Source organism: Ambystoma mexicanum, chromosome 11 (genome assembly GCF_040938575.1).
Source record: "Ambystoma mexicanum isolate Mex_15411 chromosome 11, UKY_AmexF1_1, whole genome shotgun sequence".
Lineage (NCBI taxonomy): Eukaryota > Metazoa > Chordata > Amphibia > Caudata > Ambystomatidae > Ambystoma > Ambystoma mexicanum.
In genome coordinates this window covers 951,770,005-951,788,769 of record NC_090934.1, presented here as the reverse complement: position 1 = coordinate 951,788,769, position 18,765 = coordinate 951,770,005, and positions in this window count along the sequence as shown.

The window sequence follows — 18,765 nt, the reverse complement described above, 5'->3', positions numbered from 1 at the left end:
ATTGATCGACTCGAGAGTACGCAGTTATATGACACAGAGGGAGCCTCATGCAGTATGAGGCAGAAGGAGTTGTCTTTAGATAGATTGACTCTGAACAAAGACGAAGAGGAGAAGAGTTGCACGAGTTGGGCACAAGAAATGTCAGACGAAGACAGAGACACCATCCGTGGGGAAGAGAGAGGGGCTGTATGTGGTCCTGAGGGATGTTTTTCTATGGATAAGGAAGTAAGATGGTGAGATTTAAACACACCTATACCTAGGGTGTCAGAACCATTGACACAGTCAGACCGACCTAAAGGGCAACTCCATGGTGAAAGGGGGGAGTCGCCACCATATGTGAGCAGATTAAAATCGCTGCCAGGAAGAAGGCGATGTGGGAATCGTGTCCCTGCGGTGGACAGGCAAATGATGAGAGATGAGAATGAGTTTGGGGCTTCACAGTTTCCCTTGTTAGAGAACGGGGGGGGGCAGACCACAGTATATACCGTGGCCCCAGATGAACAAGGATCATTTAAGGTGTACATTTCCAAGTTTAACCTCTGGTGCTGGGAGCTAGATACATGAGTTAGAGAAAATGACGGGAGGAAACACATTGGCTATAGGGGACATTAAGGGTCTGCTGATCGCCATACTTGGTGAGAGAGCTGATGACCTGTGGTCAAGGGCAGGATATGGTGGTGTTACTACAGTTAACACTGCTCACAATGGAGGACCGTTCAATAATTGTAGAGCGGCAGTGTGGAAAGCGCTTAGAGTACTGTATCCGGACACGTCCGATATGGGAACTATAATGACGCAAAAGATGCAAGATGGGGATGATCCGCTTGTTTACATTCAGAATTTTCAAGAGCAGTGGAGCTTGGAGACACGCAAATCTTGGGGAAAATCTATACCTGTATTCTATCATATATTGGGCCAAGGGCTGCCGGACCCTGTACAGAAGCAGCTCAAGAAGTTAGTTGGTATAGAAGCCAAACCGTGGTCATAGATTCAGCTGATCACTGTGCATTATTGTAGACTCTTGCAGGAATAGAATCAAGATGTTGCTAGGAAAAGCAAAGAGGCAAAGTTAGTACAGAAGAAATTGTCCAAAATGCCATTGAAGGGGCAACGTTGACTAGTGTAGACAGATCGAATTCACAGCAGACCACGAATATGCCGCAGGTGAATAACCAAAGGCAGTTTGATCAGGGCAATAATGGATTTGCTCCTTGAGGAAGGGGAGGATTTCGAGGAAGAGGTTTTCAGAATAACCAAGGGAATTGGCAGAATAATCAGGGAAGCTTCTAGAATAATCAAGGTGGGTTTAAAAATTTGCAGAAGGACAGTCAAAATATGCAGGATGGGCATATTAGGAGACCTCCTACTTGATGGATATGTGGTATGACAGGGTACTTTGATCGTATGTGTAGAAGTCAAGGGTTTGTGTGAAACGGCCAGTTTTTAAGAGGGGGGACTTCAAATCCGCCTGCGTATTCAGAGCAGAGTGGCGACGGTTTTGCTCAGAATCAAACAATGCAGCAGCAACAGGCGCCGGGAATGCACCAAGGCTTGCAAACACAGCAGGTAGCAGTCAATCCGCCACAAGGGCAGTCGCAGCATTCGCCCATGCAGATTCAGCAGAGTACAAGCACAGGACAGCTAATGACTCCTAGAGTAGGGGGTGTCACTGTCCATGGAGGGAATCCTTTTACAGGTAACGCAATGAGGCTGTACCCGCAATAGGACAGCACACTGGGGGACCTACCTAATGTGTTCAAAACTATCCGTGACTCTGAATCCTCATGAGGAACTGAGGGTAAACATCAGTATAGGAGGCAAATCTTTTTCATTTTTAGTAGACACGGGTGCAACACGCTCATGTATACGAGAGGGAACGTTTTTAATGTGTAGAAATACCATGCATACCCAAGGTTTTACAGGAGCTACAAGTAGAGTTCCTTTCACTGAAGAATTACCAGTCTCTATAGGAGAGTGTGACATGTCGGTGCCATTGCTATATTCAAGGCAGACACCTGTCGACGTATTGGGTCGAGATCTATTGACAAAGTTGACAATGACAATTTTGTTTACTGATGAAGGTATGGTGTGTTCAACACCAGGAATGCATTATTTAAACGTGAGCAAATTTATTATGGCATTTGCAGGACAAATGGCCATGCGGGCAACGCCTTTAGAATCAGAGGTTTTTCATTATGGGGTATGCATTCTGTTGATATGGCTACCAGGCCTAGTAGGCAGAACTATGAGAATACCTGATGAATTTTTGTTTAGGCCAAAAATACCTATGTTTGAAGAAGAGGGATGAGATTTTCCCTTAGAGCTGTAAGCAGCCATATTGCGAGGTGAAATGGCTTTGCTTGATGGGAATGATGACAAGGGCAGTCAATGGTGTGCAGTAATTGCCATCAGGGAAGGTTACAGATTGACTGACGTCACTGATGAGGATCTATTTGGAGATCATCCATCTGATGACGAAGTAATATTTGATATGAGTATTACTTATTAGGTGAGAGCAATCAAACGAGAAGTTCCTCAGAAAATGATGTTATCACAAAAACGTCCTGAGTATTTTGATGAATATATGGCAAAGGGGCCAGTTTCATTATGGACCACAGGCCCCTATGACGTAGGCCTGTTGAAGGGGGTTGGAGAAGTACAGATTACATTGATAACATTGATTAAATCGCGCACGACAGTATCCCATGTCTCGAGAGGCAGATGAAGGTATTTTTAAGACAATTTCCGCCATGATGGATCAGGGTATTTTAGTGACGTCAGAGTCACCCTGTAATACGGCAATTTATCCTGTGAAAAGGGGGAAGAGGGGTCGTGGAGGCTAATTCAAGATATGAGACCGATAAACCAGATTGTAGAGGCTGAGTTACCTCTAGTTTCTAATCCTGCTACAATCTTATGTAATATAACCGTTGAAGCACGATATTTCACTGGGATTGATTTGAAAAATGTGTTTTTCTTAATCCCATTGCACAAAGACTCGCAGGATCTGATGTCATTTACGTTCAGAGACTAAGTTAAAAAGCATGTGATTACCTCCAACGATTTTCAATAGAAATCCCAGAAGGACTTAAGCAATATTGATTTAGAAAGTGGTGTGTTACAATACATAGAGGACATTTTAGTTTGCAGCACTTCAGGGGAAGAATGCAGACGGGATTCTGTTCAGCTGATGATTACACTTGCTGACAAAGGATATAAGGTTGACAAAGAGATGTTACAGTTTTGTTAACAGGAGGTGTTGTACATAGGCCAATTGATTTTACATGAAGGAAAGAAGGGTACACCTGAGAGAGCTGAGGCTATTTTGAAAACCACAAAGCTGCACTCGATAAAATACATGCAGAGATTTCTGGGATTATGTAATTATGTCAGAGCATGGGTCTTTGACTACAGTTCATATATAAGGCCTTTATTGCAGGCTTTAAAGAAAGCACAGGTAACGCAGGAAAAAATTGTTTGGACTGAGGAAATGGAAGAAGGGTTTGATGAGTTGAAAAAAGCAATTTGCACAGCTCCAGTTTTAGGGATTCCTAATTATGCTGAAGAATTATTTTTGTTTTCACACACGGACAGCACTGTTATGACAGCAGTCCTTACACAGAGAACCACATTGGGGTACAAGCCCCTTGCATATTACAGTGGGATTTTAGACACAGTAATGAGAGGTCATTTTCCATGCGAACAATCTTTGGCAGCCGCCGCATTTGCCATAGAAAAAGCTGCAAGCATAGTGATGGGATGCTTGATTTTTATTTTTATTTTGAAGAATTTCGTACGCGCACTAGATGGATTAAATCATATTCAGGCGCAGATGATTACTAAAAGATACTGGGCATGAGACAGACAGAACGGGACCCTGTTGGCTTCTGGGTTTATCTGAATAAAAATGCTCTATGACGTTATTTGTTGAACATGCACTGTTTGCCATTTTAGAGAACCCAAAAGGCACGTTGACTTCTCAAAGGGCTTCTGCCTATGAAGTAGTCCTATCGAATCCAGCGATCAAAATAGTTTGTTGCAGAGTAGTGAATCCTGTTAATCCTTAGGAGCCTGGTGGGGTCCTGATATACCCAGGTGGGTACAAGTTTAAATATCAAAGAATCAGGATGAGAGATCATATAAATAGCTGCGTGGTTCTGAACATGTACATTTATTCCAAAACACAAGATATATATTTTTTGCAGATAAATTCTCAATTATTTTACAAAACTTTCGATAAGCACGAAAGTGACAACAGACAGGTGTGATTATATACAGTGTAAATACAGGTAAGTATCAACCTCTATAATGTCGAGGTAAAAACTCCACATTACGGGCACAGGCACAAATGACAGTAGGGTAGACCTATAGTTGGACAAGGTGCTCCCAGGACGGAAAATGGTCCGGGGGGGTGATTGACAGAAGTGTGTACACAACACTTTCTACAGAACATACACAAAGGGGTATCATATCACAGGTGAGTACCTATTCCAAGAGAACTCTGAGGTCAGAGTGAAACTTTCCTTCGAGGGACAGAGCGAGTGGTTGCTGGTCAGACAGAACTTGTGTTTCATTCTGAAAGAAATTCATCATGTCATCTGGTCTAAGACAGATTCGAGGAATTGACTGGGAACTGGTGTATGTCGTTCAACTTATTTAGACTTACTGAAGTCGGTTTTCTTCTTGCTGGAGAAGCAGCCACATTTCGTCCGGTTAAAGACAGGTTCCAGGGATACCTTTAGAGTGTGTTCTTGTTATCCAGTAAGCAGACAGCTGATCGGGGACAATTTGTCAAGTCAAGTCTGCAGCTTCCAGAAGTAGTACATAATACTGCTGTATTAAAGTTACTTTTCTCGTCCTTAAGCAATAAAGATGGGAAGTGTTAGTAGTAACATTATAATGCCAGATGCAGAGAGACGTCCACGTTGTCCACAAAGTCGATGCTGCAAAATATCTTATCTGTGTATTATTTACACTTGCATTTTGTTCATAATCATACTGCTTTCACTCACAGTGCGCACATTGTACTACACTGATGTACATGGAGCTAAGACTCCTGTGAATCTTCTTGAGCAGAAGGAAGGTACAATCGTGGCAACTACTAGGCAGCCAAGACCCTATGTAGTTATTCCTGTTCCAAAGAAAGATGTCAAATTGCCGGAATTTGAGATAAAAGTCACTAACAATCATCCTTCACATGCAAGAAGTGTCTTAGAGACTCTTTTTGGATGCAAGAGACAGGCATGGCAAGATAGGCAAGAGCAATGGTTGGTAGAAGGTGAACCTACACAGGTAATGCATGCAATTGCACCTGGTCCTGTGATATATACCAAAGGGTGATTCCTCAAAGAAAGTCACACATGGAGATTTTGTGAGACATTTTTATGCCTAAATGGTATGTTGAGAAGATGAAACTTTCTTAATTTTCTTCTGCTCAGGGAGCACTGATAGGTGTTCCTATAATTGATCCAGCCAGAAGGAGTTATGCTAACACACTTCATGAATAGATTATGGAAGGTCACATGAGAAGAATGAGGCCTACAAAAAGCATCAGAGATGGTGATTACCTGGACAGTACAGCTCATTTGGGGAATAACATATTGGGCCTCATTACACGGAAGGCGGTAATGGTTAACGGCCACCGTTAATGGTAACGGTGACCGTTAACCATTACCGCCTTACTACGAGGTCCCTTAGCGGGTTGGTGCTTTAACGCCTGCTTTTTGCAGGCGTTAAAAACCAACCCGCTAAGGGACCTCGGAGCTAATTACGGCACCGCAAAATTGCGGTGCCGTAATTAGCGCCTTCCCCATTCCCATAGAGCCCTATGGGGCAGAAATGGGAATGGGGAAGGGCAATGGCGGAAGGGGGATTTACCGCCCCACCAACCTTGGAATGGGGCGGTAAATCCCCTTTCCGCCAAGGCGGTGCCGGTATTTTACCGGCATGAGCCATGGCGCTAATAGCGCCATGGCTCACCGCCTTCCGTGTAATGAGGCCCATTGTATCAACATATGAAGGAAGTGGGAAGAAGAACCTTGAAGGAGGAATGCTTTGTGTGTACCCTCCTACTGTACAGTATGGGAAAATCCAAGATCTTCATAGCTATCAAAATAGATGTCCAGACAGCTCATTGTCTTTCACACATAGCACTTTGCAAAACAAGAGGCCAGTTCATGGGCCGAGATGCCTACCTCAAATGGGCAACTGAATGGACAGATTCACATGAAGATGACTACATCCAAGATACAAAGACAAGAAACAGAGCCCATACTAAGAATCATGTGATCAGATACGAGAAACCTGGAGTGAAAGGAGCTGGAATCAGATGGGAGGTAAACAAAAGACTGGAGAGTCCAGGAAAATCTGCAGAAGAAATGTGTAGATATAAGAACAGAGGCCAAAAGCAGATCTGGTGATCAGTGGTATCACCAGATGGATGGGAAGAAGGAGTGGTAATCTGCAGAGCCTAGGTGGTCATTGGTTGTTACAAGCCTGCCATTGACATCGTACAGAATGGCTGTAAGCCATTATGACCAAGACTTGCTAAGCTACTGACTTGGGTCGAAGACAGAGGAGGACACTTGCAGATAGAGCCTCTGCAAAGTTCAGAGCTGTGCTTCAGAAATAATGACATAAGAAAAGTTGGAGAGAATCAGAACTGTGCTTGACTCTTGTATGGGCCAGGAATGATACACGGAACAGCAGTAATCATGGCTACTTATTGGGCTTGTGGATACAGAGCGTACATGAAGCTACCCAAGGATTGGGGAGGACGATGTTCATTGGTGAATGTTCATATTCCAGCACTGGTGATTCCAGAAAGTGACCTACACCTTGACAGTTTTCCAAAAGTAGATGCTCACTTGAGGAAGAAGAGATATGTGAAGCTGATGAAGAGGATGAAGAGAGAGAACTATTTTTCAGCAAAATCCATAGAAGCTTTTGATGCTATTCCATATGAGCACAGGCTGTTCAGCCAGACCTCATTAGTCTTCATCTTGATCTTTATGCCGAGAATCCAGGTTGGAGCAAATACCAAATGGCTGCAGATTACCAGATGGGAATTGCTACAGACGATCAACACAACTATAAAGGGATTCAATGCAATCAGAGAAGAGATGAGAGCCCTAAGACTGATGACTCTTCAGAACAGATATGTCTTGGATATGATTACAGCTATGGAAGGAGGTGGTTGTGCAAAAATTGGAGAATCATGTTGCACATTTATACCTTCTCATGATGACAAGAATGGAACCTTGACAGAAGCCATATACATGCTGACAAAGCTCCATGATCAGATGATAGACAAAGTTGAAGACATTGCTGATAACAGTTGGTTTGGATCACTCTTTTCATGGGTTCCACAATGGATGGCAGACATTTTCAAGTTTCTTGGAGCCCTGATAGTGATGATATTATTTGGATTTTGTGTGATCAATTTGATAATCCCACAATGCAAGAAGACAGCAAAGAAAGCCATAGCGATGAAGATCATGATCAATGTTGAACCAGGATGGAAAGCCAAAGACCAGACAGATGAAGAAATCAGAGACTTTGTGAAGGCCAGTATTCATGCACCTGAAGGGACGAAGTTCCTGTATCCAAAGAATCATAAGAAGTATGTAGGAAAATGGATCTATTGCTGTCCAAATGGAAAATGCATGCTCATGATGTGGAACAAGGATGAGCATATGAAAACAGCAGGATGCCTGAAGGGTGTCATAAAAATATGGATCCCAAAGAAGCTTTTCTTCAGACCTGAATGCCTGGATGTGAAGGAGGATGAGAGAGTGGTTGATGAATCGCCCAGAGGGGGGAGTGTAGAGGAGGAGCCAAGTACCCCCACCTCAACTGTTCCGCCCCTATTGCCTGTATGTTGGAAGCCAGAGTATGTGACATTCATGGAGCAGTTGAAACGACAAAGGCCAAAGGGAATCCTAGAGGCAAGATTGCCATTGAGGAAACCATACCTGCATATGAGGAAATATGATGGTTGTTTAAATATGATTCCTGAAGAAACAGAGCAGATAAATGGTAAGGAAGAATAGTGACGTCACACAGAGCTGAACCGACGTACCTAGAAGAGATGCAGAGCCCAGAGAATGCAGATATTCTATAAGGCATCAAGAAAGTATCAAGGAAAAGTGACATCTCGGGATAAAGGTGAAGAAACTTATGCCACAGAAACAGATGAAGATATCAGGTTATTTTACACGTGTATAGATGCAAATGAAACGCAAGCAGACAAATTAATTTGCATATGGACAAGTAAAGGATGGATGTTTCCACTACGCATTATAGCAGTGCTGGACTTTAGCAAAAAGGCAGAGAAAGCCTAATTTCCAGAGTGTTGCAGTTAAAAAGCAAATTGAATTACAAAGTGAATCTCAGCAGACAAGGCTGGATGAGCCAAGAACCTATAGCTTGAGTCCTTAGCTCTAACTAAATGTCCCTATGGAGGAAAGGAATCTGTTCCTGGTTTTATCCAGAGAACAGCCAAAGGGGCACTCGCCCTATCCTGGCTCACTACTTTCCTACGATTACTAAAAAGAGGTGCACGCCCTTGGGAGTCAACAAATTTCTTTTAATCATGTCACTAGCCCTCGGTGTGACTTATATATAAAAATCACAGCGATCATTGGTCCAGAATCTATAGGTCCAATCACTGCTGCGTACTAAAAAAACAATGGATATTATTTTCCAAGCTCATATATTACTTCCTTATGAGACAGGTGGTGCAGGTCATCACCCTGAACCCATATTTGTCAACCGGTTTCAGCGGGGAAATATAGTTTGCTGCTTTCTTCAGGACTATAGAGATATTTTTTAGCACTCTATACATTCACATATGGACAGTGATAAAGATTCTCTGTCTTTCAATTTCTTTGTCTGGATCCAGCGTGTTCCATTTCTAGATGGGACATCTCATCTGCGTATCAGCTCCCTGTAAGGGAAAATGCACACATCAGAGGCCTCGAAGTTTATGACTACTGTACATTCTATGGTACTCTTATCCGTCTGATTTCTTACCACTATCTGTTGTCTGTTATGATAGGTCATCAATTCAGGTCTTCTTTTCCTCTCAGGAGTTCTGATCTCTATTGAGTAAAGAATTCCTGGTCAGATATATTTCAACCCCCTATCCTGCATAAATCCAGTGTAAGGTCTATTACTTCAATATTGTCTCACTTACCGTCACTTGGTTTATATCAGTGCACGGTATTCACATCTATTCTTGTTTTTTCTTTCTCTCACAGATCTCGTGTGGCGGTGCAGTTATTCCTGCAAAATGTAAGGAAATAATATTGTTGAAGGTGCGTATCCTAAGTATCCTTCCCCAAACCTCAGTCATCATAGACAGACATATCCATAACTAGTTACAGTATATCAAGTATTTCATTTCCCCGACCAATGCTGGGTCGCGAGCTATGCTAGATCTCTCGCTGTTCAAGCTGCTGTTGGATTTCACTATTCCCTGTCCACGTAAGGGACGGCAGGATCTGCTCGCCGCGGCGCTTCCCTGTGTTGAGAAAAATGCTGCGTGTGTTGCGCGTTGCTTACGCGTAAGTCTGACACTTTTATAGAAGGGTACGAGAGTAGCGCATCTGTGATGCCGGTGCGAATCTTGAAGCGCACGGCTTCAAAGGCTTTCTCAGATCTAAATGCAGCAATTGAGTTTCTTACCTAGTGCTTCATGTTCAGGCTCTTATCCGGATCCGTTCCCTCGTTCTAAACGCGGCCGCCATCTTGGGAAGGGTTATTTATATTACGGCCGGGGCCACTGGTCCTTCCTTTATTTTTAGCATTGTTGTCATTTGTCATTATAGCAATCTCTTACGTTGCCCACTCTTACCTGGTGTGTATACTTCAACTATATATTGATGGTAACTATACCAAGGCAGTCGAGTTACTGCTATCATTATGACATATTGCGCTATATTTTGTAGTTTTGAATTATTCTGCCATGCTTAATGGAACGAAGTGCGGGCCATGTATATATGGTCCTGTGTGAATACTGGGAAAAAAAAAAAAAGGAACTTATTTTTGAACTGCTAAAGTTTGCCAACATATACCTTCATTGAGGCCAATGATATGGCTTTTTAATCTAAAAATCCATAGTTGTTCTAGTTTCAGTAACATGGCTGCTAGGTCTCCACCACTCCGTGGGGTATTGACTTTCTCAAGGATAGTCCAGTGTATGTCGTTCTCAGAATGTTTATGCAGCAAAAATATGTTCCACTAATGGTGCATTAATTCTTTTTGTCCTGATGTTCGATCGATGTTCACCTATTCTTATTTTTATTTTCCTGGTTGTCATCCCGATGTAGATCTTATTACAGGGACACTTGATGAGGTACACTACATTAGAGGTGTTACAATTCGTCAGCATCCTTTGGTTCCATGGTGTATTCCAGCCAATGTCCACAGTTGTGGATCGATCTGTAAAAGGACAGGCAGCACAGGTTCCACATGGTGTATGTCCTGTGGGCTTCGTTGTGTTCCATACCCTTGGTTGGTTGTCATTTTGGTTATCATTTTCTTCCTTGTAAGTGTGTACTAATAGGTCCCTTATGTTCCGTCTCCTCTTGGTGGCAAAGGTCAGTGGGTCCAAGGTTCTGTCTCCCACATTTAGAATGGGCCAGAGTCTTTTGATTTCTTTTTTTATTCGGTTTATTATAGGGGAATGGCTAAAGACCGCCGTGATCTGGTTGTCATCTCTATCTTTTCTAGGGTGCTGTTCCAATGTTGTTTCTCTTGGAATATTGCGTGCCCTTTTCTTTGCATGTCTGATGATCTTCCGGGGGTAATTTCTTTCTTGCAATTTCTTAGCCAAATTCTCTGCTTGTATGTCATACTCTTTTCTTGTGGAGCAATTGCACCGGAAGTGTAAAAACTGTCCGAACGGTAAGTTTTCTTTTAGGGATCTCTGTGGAAACTGCTGAATTCCAGTAGTGAATTGCGGTCCGCGGATTTCTGATACACTGTTGTTTCGATTCTTGCTCCTCTTCTTGAAAGTTTCAGATCCAAAAAGGTTGCTGTGTCTTTGCTGGATTCAGACGTGAATCTTAGATATGGGTTCTGCATGTTCAGCCATTCTATAAATTCTTTTAGTGAAACTTTGTTGCCTTCAAAGAGCAACAAGACATCATCGATATAACGTCACCAGCTCAGGATGTTCTTCAAGAAGGGATTGGTCTGCTGGTAAATGACTTTCTCTTCAAATTCTGCTACATATAAGTTTGCTATGGATGGAGCGAATGTAGCCCCCATAGCTGTCCCAGATATTTGCTCAAAAAATCTGTTGTCCAACAATAATAATGATAGCAGTAACTCGACTGCCTTGGTATAGTTACCATCAATATATAGTTGAAGTATATACACCAATTAAGAGTGGGCAACATAAGAGATTGCTATAATGACAAACGACAACAATGCTAAAAATAAAGGAAGGACCAGTGGCCCCGGCCGTAATATAAATAACCCTTACCAAGATGGCGGCCGCGTTTAGAACGAGGGATCCGGATAAGAGCCTGAACATGAAGCACTAGGTAAGAAACTCAATTGCTGCATTTAGATCTGAGAAAGCCTTTGAAGCCGTGCGCTTCAAGATTCGTACCGGCATCACAGATGCGCTACGCGCGTACCCTTCTGTAAAAGTGTCAGACTTACGCGTAAGCAACGCGCAACACACGCAGCATTTTTCTCAACACAGGGAAGCGCCGCGGCGAGCAGATCCTGCCGTCCCTTACGTGGACAGGGAATAGTGAAATCCAACAGCAGCTTGAACAGCGAGAGATCTAGCATAGCTCGCGACCCAGCATTGGTCGGGGAAATGAAATACTTGACATACTGTAACTAGTTACGGCTATGTCTGTCTATGATGACTGAGGTTTGGGGAAGGATACTTAGGATACGCACCTTCATCAATATTATTTCCTTACATTTTGCAGGAATAACTGCACCGCCACACGAGACCTGTGAGAGAAAGAAAAAACAAGAATAGATGTGAATACCGTGCACTGATATAAACCAAGTGACGGTAAGTGAGACAATATTGAAGTAATAGACCTTGCACTGGATTTATGCAGGATAGGGGGTTGAAATATATCTGACCAGGAATTCTTTACTCAATAGAGATCAGAACTCCTGAGAGGAAAAGAAGACCTGAATTGATGACCTATCATAACAGACAACAGATAGTGGTAAGAAATCAGACGGATAAGAGTACCATAGAATGTACAGTAGTCATAAACTTCTAGGCCTCTGATGTGTGCATTTTCGCTTACAGGGAGCTGATACGCAGATGAGATGTCCCATCTAGAAATGGAACACGCTGGATCCAGACAAAGAAATTGAAAGACAGAGAATCTTTATCACTGTCCATATGTGAATGTATAGAGTGCTAAAAAATATCTCTATAGTCCTGAAGAAAGTGGCAGACTATATTTCCCCGCTGAAACCGGTTGACAAATATGGGTTCAGGGTGATGACCTGTACCACCTGTCTCATAAGGAAGTAATATATGAGCTTGGAAAATAATATCCATTGTTTTTTTAGTACGGAGCAGTGATTGGACCTATAGATTCTTTTTTTTTTTTTATTTTTTTGAAAAACTACAGTTTTCTCCTTTCTCTTTCCAACACCATGATGGAAAGAAGAAAAGAAAAGAGAACTTTTGTTTCAAATCGTCTACACATCCAATACATATCATTGTTATCAACATCATCATTATGTCTTATTATGCTTTCCACAAAGTTCTTCTACGCAACATCGTAACATATAAGACACTTAATAGCCAAGCAAACAGTCAGACAAAGTCAATTAAACATTCGACTTATCAGTTAAACAGTTACGCACTTAGGCAGGTCATTGATCCCTCTGCCGTTTTCAAGCATCAGCCTAGCACCCCTCCTGATTACGGAGGACATCTCAAGAGAGCGTTCATCAAATTTACAATCGCACAAACATGTTTAATGTTTTGGCCTGAGGATATCAGGCACCACCAGGTGATCATATCACCATTTAGCGGGGCATATTCGCCTAGGTGGACAGAACGTAAATTAACAATTGCTGGACAGCCTAGAATCAGATGTTTCAAAGATTCAACCGATTCCTCACAGAATCGACACAGATTGTTGTTTATAGCAGGCTGCCTTCTTTGAAAAAGAATTTCTTTCGTATTCAACGTATTTAAACGGAAACGAAGAAATTGTTCCCGATAATGACGATTGTAGCACTGCAGGAGGTAAGGTTGTTGACAGTTTAATTTTTTTTGAGCATTACCTAACTTATTGGAGAGATCAAGATTTGAGTATCTTTCCACATTTATGATCCATGCCCAAGTTTCAAATTTTCTTTTTGCCACTTTTGGGCGTGAAAAAAGGTCGAAATTATTAATGTCAGCTGCTGCAACCCACTCTTGCACTCTTGAGCTCCATTGGGCCAACAGATTACTAATTTTCGAATCATCAGAGGCAGTAAATATTCTATATGCTGGTGCACCACCCACTTCTCTCATCTTGCGCCAAAGTGAGATGGACTTCCAAACCACATTTGAAAAAAGAGAATTTAACGAAAGTTTGTGGCGTATTGCAATGATTGGAATACAATTCGGGAGGTTAAAAACCCGTTTCCAAAAAAGACCCTCTACAGTATTCCAATTTTGTTCACTGATATTCCATCCTGCTTCTGCACCAAATGTTAAAATAGGAACAACCTTTTGACGGTAAAACGTTATCACCGGGGATAATGAAAATTTACCAAAGTTTTTATTGATCTGGGCTGCTTGCAGTGCCAGTCTTACTGCTTTCAGTTTCAATGCATTTAGCCATTGGACTTCCCCGATTGAACTGTTGAATTTGATGCCTAGATAGCGAATCGAATTAACAGACATTAACTGTTGACCACCTACCGCCCATTTAAATGCACGATCTCTTCTACTCGATAACGAACCAATCGACACAATTTTACATTTATCTGTGTTAATGGCCAATTCATTTGCAACTATATATTCATACAGGCAACTTAGCAGACGTTGAAGGCCGATTTGTGTTCTATCGATCAGAACGAGATCGTCAGCATATGCAATATACCGAACTGGAGTTCCGTTTAGACGTGGAGGGAAACAATGAGCTTGCTCCAAGAATAATGGGAGATCTGCCAAAAATAGTTTGAACAAACCCTCGGCCAATGGGCAGCCTTGCTTAACACCCCTTGTCGTTGGAATGCTGTCAGATAATATGCCTTGTTTGTTAAGGCGTACTCTAAAAGAGGTCTCCGTGTGTAGTGCCATTATTGGGTTGAGAAGGGCCATAGGACATTTCCATTTCGTTAGTTTGGCCCATAGCATCTGCCGGTTGACTCCATCAAAAGCTTGCCTCATATCTGTAAAGGCTAAATGCAATTTGGTTTTACTCTGTAATGCATGATATTTCAAAGCTGTCAAAATCGAAAGGTTGACTTCCACACCTGTACCCTTTGAAAATCCAGTTTGCCGGATATTAAGGATTGCCACCTTTTTAGCCCAACTCACCAATTTACATCTCAAATTGGAACCAAAGAGTTTTCCAATAGAGTCTAATAGGGCAATGGGACGATAATTTTCAGGTGCGTCCCAACAGCCTTTCTTATGGATTGGAATTACGATTGCTGTTAACCACGATTTAGGTAAGCACTTGGATTTTGCGATTTTGTGAAACAAACACTCAATGAAAGGTGCCCAGATCTGTGGATTTTTTTTTAGTCTGACAATACTTATCATATCCGGACCAGCAGCACGAGAATGTTTTAGTGACTTAATAGCGTCAATGATGTCTGACAGCGACATCTGGACATCCCAGGGACCCAATCTAGCCACTGATTTCCATTTAGGAACCTTCAGCTGGCTATTGAACACTGACCTAAAGTGTTTACACCAGGTATCCCCAGAAATTGTGTTCTGCGTAGAATTGGAACCGTTGAAGGGGCCCTTATTTAATATTCGCCAGATGTCGCGTGTGTTCTTTGTAACCATCAGTTTCATCATAAAATCGGCAGAGTCCTGTTCTACAATCGCTTTGTGGGATTTCAACCAGTTACTATAAATAGCTCGTCTGGCCTTCACATTCTCCAGCATTGTCTTAGGTGAAACATTTTTTTGCATTTTTATTTTACGGACATCTTTTCTTAGAACTTTCTTTTTATCATCCAGCAATTTACTAAAAGGGTGGATGTGCAGCTTATGTTGCTGAGCGCTGTCTTTGATCGAGGTGATATGATTCTGTAGCAGCGGAGTGTATTCCACAGCGTCAGTCAAATCACTTAGATTAGCCGTTAGAGCACGGATCTCATTTGCGCTCAGTCTTAATCGATTTCCACCCATGTTTACTTCAACTGCTGCTGGGTATGGGGACAAAGTGTCAGACACCGCCAGAAGATATTTCACTTTCAACAGCGAATGATCGCTCTTAGTCGTTGTCAGTGATTGCAGTGTCAGAATCTTTGACCCCAGGTTACTAGACACCCAGAAATAATCAATTATACTGTGCGTGGATTCACAATGCCAAGTGGCCTGAGCTGGAATATCACCACGCACATTGCCGTTCAACAAAACGCAATCAAACGTCTCCATAATATCTGACCAACGTTGTTCTTTCTCGCCTAACTCTTCATATGGAATCTGGCTATAAGCTTGATTGTGGAGATCGTATTTAAACCACGAGCCATTGAGGTCACCACAGCATAAAATGCTCAAGTTATTATATTGCATGGCTGCCTCTTCCATTAAACAGCTGATCGCTGTGGTAAACTCTGTAACTTTTATTTTGGCCGGATTCCAGTAACAATTTATGATCAACAGAGTTGCAACTGTGTTTAGAGTATCTGAACATGCTTGCATAATTAAACCTTGAACGTAGGGATTAGGATTAAAACAAATGGGAGTAGACCATACTCGTGAGATTCAAACCATTGTCAAGAGTCCTGCCGAAGGTCGGCCCTGAATATTTTGTATTGCAGGATTGATAAAAATATTGAAACCATCTCTAATTGGAGCATCAACTAACCAAGTTTCCTGCAGACAAATTACAAACACATCGTCCAATGGAATGTCGAAGTACTGAAAGAAATGTTGAGAGCCACGAGTGTTCCATGATAGGATCGAGAAGATTGATTCCTGCGAACCCAATCATGGCTATTCCTGCTTCTGCTGTCTCTGATGCACCAGGTGTTTCTCGGACCGACGAGAGTCTCCTTGGCGTATTTCAGAAGTCATACTGTGGCGAACAGATGTCACAACTGTTTGTTTTTTCGATTTTGAGCCATAAATTGTCTGCACAGGATTTGAGCTTCTCCTGTCCACGTCTGGTTCAACTGAGATGTCAAAGCCGAATAGCAAAAAATCTTCAGCTGCCTTGAGAAGAGTGTTACGTACACCAGCGGCATCAATATGAAGGAGCACCGCATCAGAGGCGCTTTCTGTCACATACTCGACTATTTTAATATCATCTGATTCAATCAGTCGAAGTGGTGGAATGCGTTTAAATAACCGCAGAACATTTGCACGGTTGAGATTCAGATCATTATCATCCTTAAGTATGTTTTGCAGTCTCAATTTGCACCTGCTGTCCTTTGTGCGGTGCTGCAGCTGGTCCTGTGACCTCAGGGGGGAGCAGCGCTGTTTGCTACGTTGGTTAATTGTAAGTTTTGGGTTCAGTTTTGAAGAAATAACCTTTGAGGACAGAACTTCCTTTTTCATAGTGGAGGCACGGCGACCTTGGACTACTTGCCACTCTGAGGGCGGGCAGCTTAATCTAGTGTTATCAGATTTCATAGGCAGATTTATATCCAGTGGCTGATCTTCAATAGAGTGTTGCACTGAATCCTCGTCGCTACGATGGGAGTAAATAGAAATGTCACACAAATCATGAACGTCAGCTGCCACCATAATGGCTAAAGTGCTGTCACTCGAATTTAATCATCTACGCTTGACACCATGGTTCAATGATAGAGACGGTGCATTATGCTGTGATGAAGGAGGCACCTTTGCACCATTCGTCGGTCGCTTGAACAGCCCCGGCCTTGGTGGAGTCGACAAGTTTCTTATCAAGCTCTTTGGTGCAGCATGAGTTGCTAATTTTGCTTTCTTGGTTGTAGACGTCGCTTTGGTGGACTTCACTTTCTCCTTCAACTTGGCAGTACCATTCAGGGCAAAAGATTTTGCCGTGCCTACAAAGATGCCAAATGTAGACGGGGCACCATCCTGAGAAAAAGCTTGTGTTGTTGCTTTGTGCGCCTGAGTAGCATCAGCTAAGGGCACCATTGCAGCCCCTGTTGGCATGCTTATGTCAGAGGAGACATGTAAGAGGACGCAATCAGATGAATTAGCATCACAGACCACAGACGATTGTTTAGCGCTGTGACAGCTCGTCGAATGTTGTAGTGCACCAACCGTTTGGCCTGTCGTTGCGTTCAGGTGTTCACTAGTTTGCATCGTAGACCTGGACCCCTGCTCAGAATTTTGTGATGGGGCGAAACATTGTGCATCAGATTTAGGCCGGCCAGGACTATGACCTGACTTTAACAGAGGTACTTATTCGGACAGTACCTCTAACATACATTTTAGCTGTAAATCGTGTCGCTCCTGTTGCAGGGTCACTAGATCATTAAGACGAGATTGCCAGAATGAACTTAAGTCTTTACCAGCTTGAACATCGAGTTGGATGAGCTTGGTAAAAGACTCTATTTGATCCAATTTCGCCGAAAGATTCAGAATGAGAGCACCTTGGTCTCTTATAGTCTCGTTTAAAGTCTCATAGAGCTTTACGAACGGAATCATCGCCTGAGATGATGCAGCGAGAACATTATTGTGTAGTTGAATAGCTGCACCTGCAGACAAGTTTATTTTTGAAGTCGGTGTTTTCAGAGAGTCTTTACCCGGAGTTTGAATAAGTAGGGACTCGTTCGCAGAAGTTGTGCTTTTTGCAGGGGTGACTGGCGCTATTGATGGGGCATTCTTTTTTAACAGGATATCAATTGCGTTGTGCCTTTTTGTGTAACTGTTGCCTTCAGATAAGTTCACCATGCCTAGAGAATGATGAGCTGACCCTAGGTCCTGCGCTCCAGAGAGATCCAGTCGTGATTTTGGTGATGGCGGCGCTGACATGATGGGAGACAAAAGCACCTGCTTTTTCTGCGACTGGCAAGACGGACTGGCACTGCTCTTCAGACGGTCACTGGTCGAAAGCTGCAGCAAAGAAGTGTCTTGTGCTATCTTGTTTTGAGCGGTAGAGCGCGCAAGCTTATCATTAGGAGGCCGTGTAGAAGTAGCACAAGAATCGCTAGAAGACGTTGATTTCAAGTCTACGTCGGTCATTTTTAGCACTTCAGGGGCTTTGCTCAAGGCACTACCAGCCTTGTGAAGTTATAGGAGCATTGAGCATGAGTCCAGAGTGACTGACACCTTCTTTGTTTATTAGGCGTGACACTAAACTTTCCGGAGAAACACAAGATTGCTCCAACGAGGCCGTTCCACTTTCCTGATGCTCACTAGGGACACTGAGAACTCCAGTGCTTACAGCACTAGGGACAAAATCAGTCGAAGAAAGGCCTCCCATGGAGTCTGCGATCTTCTGCATCGGAAGGACAGCGCGTCCAGTAGTCTTGAATTGCGCAGTTGAAGTGTGCGCTCGAACCAACGGGCTCTCATTTACATTGAACTTTTCCTGTGTAGCAGAAATCGCACTTATTATTTCTGCATCCGTCAAATCAAATGGCGAGAACATT